Genomic DNA, 9,962 nt, shown 5'->3' on the forward strand with positions numbered 1-9,962 from the left:
GTGAGGTCCACAAAGGCATCTAGGCCTATTGGTGTCTCTATGTGGGACAGTGTGATGAAGCAGAAGAACTGCCAGCCAGTACAGCAGGGGTTAAAGAAAGTATTTGGGCCCACCTAGTCCCACCCCATTCTACCGCCAGGCCTGGAGAGGGGAGAAAAGGAGAAAGCCCACCTTAGTTTGGGGCTGACTAGCAAAGGGGCAGGAGCTAGCTACCTGAAGGGAAGGAACACTAGCCTGCCAGCCAAAGCAGCCACATGGGAGTCACATGGGAGACTGTGGAGACCTAGGAGCCTCCAGCACCAGAGGCAATTGAGTGGGCGAAGCCCAGGGACATTGTGGTCAGCCTCATCAGCTTGCAACTGCCCCATCTGAAGGAGTCTGGGACCGTGACAAGGCGCCACTCAAGACCCATGAGAGGACCCTATGGGAATCAGGCCACCCAACTAATTGGACTAGAGGGGCCATACCCCAAAGTGAACAGACACTGTAGGAAGTAGCCCAGGGCAGCAGATTTAGACTCCCTGTTGGGAGGGCTGCCCCTGTTCAGGGATTGACAAACTCAGGGCCATGGGCTAGGATCAGTGGAGAGAGATAACCTGGATCCCCCCCAACCTTAAAGACTGAGACCCTGCAACCAAACAGGGGACCGAAAGCCACGCGCTTTAACCACTAGGTTATCTGGCCTCCCAGGCCACCAATTACAGCCTGCTCATCTTTGATTTTTTCCCTCAAGCCCCACTGGAACTGATACAGTTGTGCTGCTTCATTCCACTCTGTATCCGCTCTGAGGCAGTGGAAGCACCCTGCATAGGAGGCCACTGTGCCTTGCCCCTGCTGGAGTTCTCTCATGGTGACCTCAGTGATTCACACTTGGTGGGGGTCACCAAAGATGGTGGACATTGATTGAAGAAAAGCATCCCAGTCCAACAGCTCTGGGCTATGGCCTTCCAGCAAAGGAGAAGCCCAGTCTAACACATCTCCTGTCAGCAGGCTGATTACCAGGTCCACCCTGGCCTGGTCCAAGGCACAGATTTGGGGACGCATCAGCCACAGAAAATAGCATTGGTTCATGATGCCCTGGAACTGCCAGCGGTTCCCATCAAACTGTTAGGGCAATGGTATTGCCCTGCCCCTGTTTGGGGTAAGGCACTGCACTCTGTGTTCGCAGCACAATATTCTCAGTGCTGAGCTGCCTCACTCGCTCCTACAGCTGTTGGTTGTCTGAGCAGGTGGGTTGTCTGAGGTCAGCAGCACAACTTGGGCCTCCAGTACTTGATTATTTGCCTGGAGGAGTATGGCCCATTTGGGCGAGTCCGATTCTTCTACTGGCTATAGTGTTGCTGCTGGGTTCATCTTTCTCGTACCAGGCTCAGCACCTCAGGGTAACTGTGGTCTGAACAAGCTGTCATGTCTGAGTCATGGGAGGCCAGACCTAGTAGTCAGAGCCAGAGACCATAGTCACAAGATAGAAGTCAGGCTGGGTCAGGATACCAGGAGGTCAGAATCAGGAGACAAACTGGAAGTCAGAACCACAAATCAGATGCCAGGAATAATGCTGGATCAGGATGCTAGGGGCGAAGTACAAGGCACACACTCCAGAGCAGGGTGGGGCCCAGTTGTTTGGGCAATTTCCTGTTCCTGTTCCTGCCGCTGGCTTAAGTAGGGCCAGCAGGCCAATCAGCTGCTCCAGGACTCTGCCAATAGGACTGCAGGGGTGGAGCTTCTAACTGGGGCTTGGCTTCATGGGTCCCAGGGACACAAGAGTCAGCGGGCTGCCAGATGGAAGGTTGGAGCATGACTGCTCCTGCAGACCCAGTTTCGAGACCCATAGGTCATGACACCTGTGCTGGTCAGGAGAGTTGGGTAAAGACAAGCTGCCCTAATAAGTCTTTCCCATCTCTGACTGATTCAGGTGACCATCCTTCCTCTTGCTAAATGGAATGTTTAAGGAACTATAAGCCTCAATACTATACACACCTCATCTTCATGCTACTGCTGTATGTCATTAGACAGAGTGAGTATCCAGAATAACCATGGAGAGCACACACAATGCCTACACAAAGCGCAAGGTCATTGGACTGCACACCAGGCTTAATGCAAACTGTTGGCTATGAACAAAGTAAAGTACTCAAGGCTTAGGAGGCAGGAGGCTGCACCCACAAACTATGTTGAAACCCCTTTTACCACTTCTTTCATATGGCATTTGAAAAGCAATGGGCTGGAATTATAATTGAATCTTAAGATTCAAAAGCCATTCTAATGGGGTAGCTAGACAGATCCTCCATGTGCCCCACTGTAAGCGTGAACATGGCAGTTGTCCATGAAGTGTCTCATGGTTTGTACCTTGCCACAAGTCACAATTTGGTGATACTTGGATTTTCTATTTTCCATTTGTGAAAGAGAGATCCATACCTTCTGTGTGTTGTCCGCAGTTGAGTGCAATTCACTGCCTACGGGGAAGGCAGAATCCCAGAACTTCTTTCATTGGATCATCAATCTTTGTTTGGGACATCACAAGCAGCCCGTGATTCAAGCCAGTGAGTGCTGATGTCCTTTCCATTGGCCTGTAGCCCTGATGTGTGTATCCAGAAAGGCTTCCTGGATTTGAATTGGAAGAGTAGCAGTGAATTGAGGTCTTGGTGTATCAGCAGTTCTGGAGTGAACAGGATCTTGTACTCCCGGACCACAGCAGCATTTTGCCTGATGTTGGCTGGTGTGATGCCCACCAAAACTGGAAGTCAAGGTACTGGTATTGATTTGAGATAGCTGCTAACAGTCCAGAGTGTGGCATTAATTTCTGTGTTATCGAGATTGGTGCAGTAGCTGTTGTACCAAACTGGTATGCAATACTCCACTGTTGGCAAGACCATGACTTGTACCGATGTTCGAAGCATGCGTGCATCACATCTCCAGAAGCCAGTGAGCTTCTGGACGATGTTAACCTTTGTCTTTATTGGGTTTTTTTGGTGTTTGCAATAGCTCAGCATCTGATCGAGGGTAGCTTCAAGATACTGTGGATTGTGGTCATCTGATAGGCAGACCACAAAAGTCCACTTTCAGCTGCATTTTGGCCTCGTTATTCAAGTAGAAAACAGAGACAAGTGTTTTCAAAGCATTTGGTTTTAGTCACCAAGCTTTGAAATATGTCTCAAGTATCTGGATATCATTGTTCCTAACCTTTTTCTGTGGCCTTCAGAGAGGACACTTGGGTTGCTAGCACAATGTCATCTGCATAGAGGAATTTACAGCATGATTTGATAAGAATGTCGCTGATATAGAGATTGAACAGTGAGGGCACTAAAACAGGTCCGTGTAGGAGGCTGTTGTTCAATCTCCATGATTTACTGGAAGATTAACCAAAGTGTATGGTGAATCTTCTGTTACTCAGCATCTTAGTGATGAGTCTGATGGTTGATTGGCATGGGAATACTAATGACAACTTCAACAGGAGACCTTTGCATTATACAGTATCATATGAAGAAGAAAGGTCAATGAATGCTACCGTTGTTTTTAATTGTTGCTGGTAGCCAAATTCTATGTAGCCTGTGACTAGATGCTGGCCTTAACCTTTTACCATTGAAGTTCCCCTACTTGATCACCAACCCTCCCCCTAGGATGAACAGCAATGATGGAATGGATAACCTCTCTTCAATATTTTATTCTTGTTGCTGTAATGATCACTATGAATCTATAACCCATGAACATAAATCCTAGGCTAATATTTGGACCCCACTTACCTCTGCCAAAGAATTTGTTGCATCCAGCAGAAGGAATTTACTCAAACGGGCAAAATCTCAAGCTTTAATATTCTCTATTTAAAGCAATAATATCAAGATGTCTTATTTTTTAAATATAAGTAATAAAGCCACCCTGAACTCATATTGATAACCCTTTATACTTCACCACACCACTCTACAATCTTACTTATATATAATACATGCAGGAAAATAAATGATGGTGTGCGGTGTTCATCTGAAACAAGTGCTGCTAAAACCACACCACACCATACCACATCAATGGTTGCTCTGTGTATGACATTAAAGAAAAACTGCTTTACAACTGTTCTAAAGAGATTTTAAAGGTTTATTTTTATTGGGAGATATAGAGATACATATATCTCCACATCTAAAGTCCGGTGCATTGCCATTAGTGCAATCATACAGGGTTCAATTGTAGGCGTAACCCTCCCTAAAATAGCTTTTCTATGCTTAAAAGTCATAATTTTAAGGACTGATATCTCAAACTCTTCCAGGGATTGATTTATTTACCTCCTACATATATAAGTATACCAACATATGGAATATTTATTTACCTCCTACATATATTATACCAACATATGGAATAGAGATGGCCATATGATAAACTTCAGAGCCATGTGATATATTCAATTTATCACATGGTTCCACAATTTATCATACACCTTTGATTACCTCATTTGCACTCTGCCCATTCGTTGTCTTCCTCAGGACTACTAACATTCCAAACTCTTCAGCAATCTCAAACAGTTGCCTTTATTTAATAAAATAATCAGTCTCCTATAAAAAGGTTTCTTTCTTTCTCATGAATGTGGCCTCTTCCCATCTTTGCTCTGAGTATCAGGATGGGAAGCATTCAGTTCTGGAAGTTCAGGACTAGTCATACATTTAAGGACTGATCTCTTGTGACCCACCATGAGTAGAAACGGGAAATTTATACCATTGGAACAGGGATATAATTCCTTTTCCAAGGAGAGCCTACATTCATTCTAGGCCTGAATGAGCTGACCTTGAGATTGTGACTTTTGTGGATAGAAAAGCTATTCTAAGTCATTTTTAGGGGGTTTATAGCTCCCTCTATTAAAACAGATTTCATTTTTAAATCTCATGTTTGCTTTTTGCATTTTACTCAGGTGAGAGAGTGAAACCAGACTGAAAAGTTTTACTTTCTATTTTTAATCCACGAGCATAGTGCTGCTGTGTTTGGGTAGCCAACCTGGCAGAAGAGGATTTACATCGCCTTAAAATTGTGGTTTCCTTTAAATAAACATTTCAACGCACATTAGGTTCTGTAAAACAGCTCCCTCCCTCCCTCCCTTCTTCCCTCCCTCTTTTTTTTTTTTTTTTTTTTTTAAAGAATCTAAATGTTGGGATTAAAACCACTTGACAGTGTCCCCTTTAAATGAACACATGGTGAAAGTGTGACTGAAAAGCAAATGTTTGCTTACAATTATAGTAGACATTTTCTTTGACTAATACTCATTGCTTGTTAGAGGACTGTCTCACAATCAAGGAGATTTGTGGGGGATGTGTGCTAGAATTCATCTTGTTCTCTCTAAACCCAGGTCTATTTTGGGAATTACACCATGCATGCTTGAGCCTCTGTAGAAATTTTGGCTCTTTTCCTCATGGCCAAGACTAAATTCTCCAGCAGAGGAAATCTGTATCTTTACCTGCAGCTACGCTAACCACCATAGCTGGTGATCCTTACAAATCTAAGCTAAGCAGGATTGATCCCAATCAATATTCGAATTAGAAATCAAAAAGGAAAATCAAAGTGCTGCAAGAACTGACCCTGGTGATTCAGCAGGGAAAAACACCTCCTTCTAAGCCAGTAGGAGGCAGCATGGTATAGTGATTAGAACAGGGGAATGAGAGTGAGGCAACTTTGGCTCTGTTCTCAACGCTGCCTCTGGCCCACTGTCAATTTTAGGAAAAGCTTTTCACTGCCTTGTGACTCAGTTTCCCCATCTATGAAACTGAAATAAAACCTACCCAACTTTGTAGAACAGTTTGAGGTCCTTGGATGAAATGTGATGTGCCTGTAAAGTACCGCTGAAAAGTATTAATGAACTAATTCCCTAATACTGTGTTAGAGATGTCTTAGGTACCATCTTACTTGAAAGTGCTTAGAGACCATGGTGTTGAGGGTGGCATAAAATCCTAGATAGACAAATGGAATATAAAAGTGAGGCCCTGACCCTTCTCGGTCATTCAAAGATCCAACTTCTTCCAAAGTAGGGGTGTTAGCTCTGCTTTATTGGCCATGTTCCTGTTGGGGTGATTACATTACGACTCCCTAAAGTTTTCCCTAACAATTCAATTACCTATTACATTTGAAGGCCTGAGGGACCATTATGATCATCTAGTCTGACACTCCTCCCCCATAATAAAGACCATTTACAGCTAGCCCTGTGCCATAAATTCTTCTTCACTCCGTATTGTAAACTGTTGTGTAGTGGTGCTGGGCACTGTGAAACACCTATCAGACTGCACCCCACAGGTGGCTTCTGCATTTCAGTAGCAGGTGATACAAGCCCTGCCATATATCATTTGTAAAGTGGAAGCACTTTGGAATCATGAAATACATGTTAGTCATTAATGATAATCTGCATGACTATTTCATCACTAAAAAAAAGCAGCAGTGTATCATTCTCTTTCTGACAGTAAGTAGAGATTCATTTGCTCCAGTCCCAGGCATGTTTTTATATCAACACCTTAGAAAGGCAGAATATTGCTCATGGGAGAGTTCAGGTTCACACCCTTCTCTTATAGGTGGTCAGGAGGGGCACAGAGTCCTTGCTGCTGTTTTTTATTCTGAGCGGCCTCCTTTTTATTTAGTGCATGTTAGCTCAGTGATAGACTCCACAAGAAGGGCAACTCTTGACCATCAAGCAACCACAGAGGACAAAGGAGTCAGTAACTGGGTGTTCTGCCAGCTTCTGGCCAGCGCAAGCAGAAGAACCACTCAGATGGGAAAGGATTTTCCTTGCAGTCTGTATGGCAGACACACAGAGGACATTTTTTGTTCCTATATCTTGCCTTACAACCATGGCTCCAAGCCTAGGACAATATGTCCCTCCCTCTCCACTGCAGTCACCAGCCATGATCCTAGGACCAATGGAAGGACCTGCCTACAGCTCTCTTTGGACTCTTGTGCCCTGTTGGTTTTGCCGTTCAGCCACCAGTTTGTCACAATGAAATCCCCGCACACACTTACCCAGCTTCCACAGGACAAACAATGCAGTGTCAAAGTGCAGTATGCCTGTGGTTGATGATGTTGCCAAATAGCTGATGCTTCTGAAGGTGAACCTGCACAGACCTGCCCCACCACCAGCTTACATACACGCAGCATCTGGACAATTGTACAATGCTCTACGTGGCGTGGCGGGAAGAGGGGGGAATTCCTTCCTGACCCTGCATGCACTTGTTATGCAGCAGGCTGAAGCATGGGGCTTGGTTAACCTCCTATTACTATCCTAACTGTGATTTTTCTGGTAGTGACATTCCAACCACAGAAGTTGATTCTGTTTCCTGGTTGCCAAAAATGTAATTTTGCAACTGGAGACAGTGAGGCTGGACTATGGGACAGGCAAAGAAAGATAGAGGGGACAGACAGGAGATGCACTGAGGACCAAGGGCACCATCTGGTGGCTTGAGGTGTAGCCTTTCCTAAATCTCCTTCTGTGAGGGTCACATTATCAGTCAGTGAAAATCTAGAAAAAGAAATGAGCCTGTTAAGCACACAAAGCGAAAGGGAATAAGAGAGTCTCGAGCTAGCCCAGGTGGGTAGCACAGATGTGCTCTAATGAATAAAGATGGGAAAAGCAGTCCATATCCACAGCCCTGCCTTCACTCTCTTCAGACTGGATGTAGGGATGGTCAGCAAAATCAAGTCACTTATTGCACCAGGCTAAAAAGAATAGAGAGACACAGCAGATCTCAAAGGCAGACAGATCCCATCTTACCTAAGCCTTTAAATACTAAGTCTGAATCTCATTCACTAACCAATAGGCAGCTGTTGCGGCTCATGGCGTACTCACGGGGTCATTGTCTTATCGGCAGTGAACACACAGGTTCATGCTGCCACACACACTGTATTAGGTTCAATCTGTTGATGGTATTCAAGGATGTCTTCAGCCTGGAGGTGACAAAGCCATGAATCACTGTACCCAACTATCACCCACAAGACAATACAGTTTCCCATCAATGGCCCTCAGTCTGATGATTTCCCCACCCTCTCTCTGCAATTCCCTAACTGCAAACAGAGCCTTACCTTCAAGTATTTCTAGTACCTGGGAGCCAAAGTCCTGCACGCTTGTCAGTAAGCTAAATGAAGCTCGATTCATATTAGTGTAATGGCTGGGGAAAAGATCACAGCTACAACCAGTAGTCCCTGGCCTAGAGACACATTTCTGAAGGGAAAATAATGATTTAATTTAGAGCAAAAATGTGTGTGGAATAAGCACAATAAGGCAATAAAACCGGATTCCAAGAGGCTGACAGATCTGTTTCTTTATTTCATTTGTTTAAGCTGTTTGACAGTTATTAAAAACTAACTTATTTCCTCTGGTGGAATACAGGCAAACAATATTAATCCTCTGCACCCACCGCATGGGTCAGACAGTTAGGTACAAATACAAAGCCAAATAATTATTGATTTTCTGTCTAAGTCTCTGCACCCCATTCATCACACTAATGCTATTTAAATGCTGTTTAATAACTTTTCTCTCCCTTCATGAGAGGCCTTTCTTTACAGATCTCCTTGGAAAACGTCTTGCACTCTCCTCATCCATCCTTCCCTCTCACACACACTGATTCCATGGTGTGTCTCATTCTCTCAGTAGTGGGTGATGCTGAAGGGGTATTTCTGGCTCATAGCTACACATCGGCATAATGGTCTCTGCTTTCTTGCACAATTCTCTACTTTCAATGGCCCAATCCACAACCCAATGAAATCAAGGGAATGATTCCCATTGACTTCAGTGGGCTTTGGATTAGGCTTAAACTGCACAGACCTTCCAACTTTTCTCTGGAATTCAGACTGTCTTTCTTAACTAGCTAGAGTCTATCAATGTGCCTCCAACCCTTTGCTTACCATCTTCCCACCATAGTATGGAATGGGGGAATTATGCTATTTTACAGCCCTTTCTTTCAATTACTTTATTTATAATTTTTGTTAACCCCAAGTGTGTAATATAGAGAGTTTGTCAGATTTAAATACAATGAATTAGAGGAAAAAAGCATAGAAGAAAATGAAGAACAAGAGACTGACCAAACAGAAGGCAATTATCAGCACTGCAGCACAGAGTCTTTGTAAGAAATTTCCAGTTGTACATAAAGCATTTAGCTTTTTAGCATTTAGCACTTATAAAATGCCATATTTAAAATAAATGACAAATGTTTTTATTTTGGTAAATTTTAACTCCTCATCTAATCTATCACTTTGTTCTAAAAATATTCTTGCCACATTGTAATCAATTAAAATATATCATTTAACTCCAACATTGCTCAAAATTTGGCAAGAAAATGTCATTTATTGTTATTGCACCAATTTTGCAAATTCTTTAAGTCTGAACCTTTTTGTCCTAACTCATGTTTCCCACGTTAACTGAGTAAACATTAAAACTTGGTGACCCCAAAAACATTTATTTTAAAATTCTGTTTCAAAATGATCACAAACAAATGGAAAAACAATTGTAATGGGTCTAACAAGCCACTTCATTAATTGCTCTTGCCTCAATGAATTTCTAGACATTGGTAAGAGAAAAGTATTTATCATTAAAGGAAGTTCAAATTCCACATTTGAAATCTCTTCTAATAAATGATCAAAGCAATAAGAAGCAATCTCTCTTAAAATATAGTGTAGGAAGGCTGGAGGCCCTGCAAACATTTTCCATAGACTCCCATCTTTGACGTATTGCAACATTATCTACAACTGAAGAGGGTCCTATGACCTGCACATCAGTTGTAATTTGATTTTCTTCTTTAAAGAGGCTTGTGTGATTCCTCTCAGCTTATTCGACAGATTCTTGTTTTGTTTTTAAAAAATCTGAGGCACAACATATTCAGCTCTGTGGTCCGTTGTTTTGATCAGGTTATTCAATATAATTAATGTCACTCCTTTCCCATCAGAACTACAATGAGTGTAAGTTCAGCAGATAGGCTAGATCCACGTGATGGGAAGGATAAGAGCTTGGATGGAAA

Source organism: Emydura macquarii, unplaced genomic scaffold (assembly GCF_026122565.2).
Source record: "Emydura macquarii macquarii isolate MOO-44397 ecotype Brisbane River unplaced genomic scaffold, CSIRO-AGI_Emac_v2 contig_2205, whole genome shotgun sequence".
Classification (NCBI taxonomy): Eukaryota; Metazoa; Chordata; order Testudines; family Chelidae; genus Emydura; species Emydura macquarii.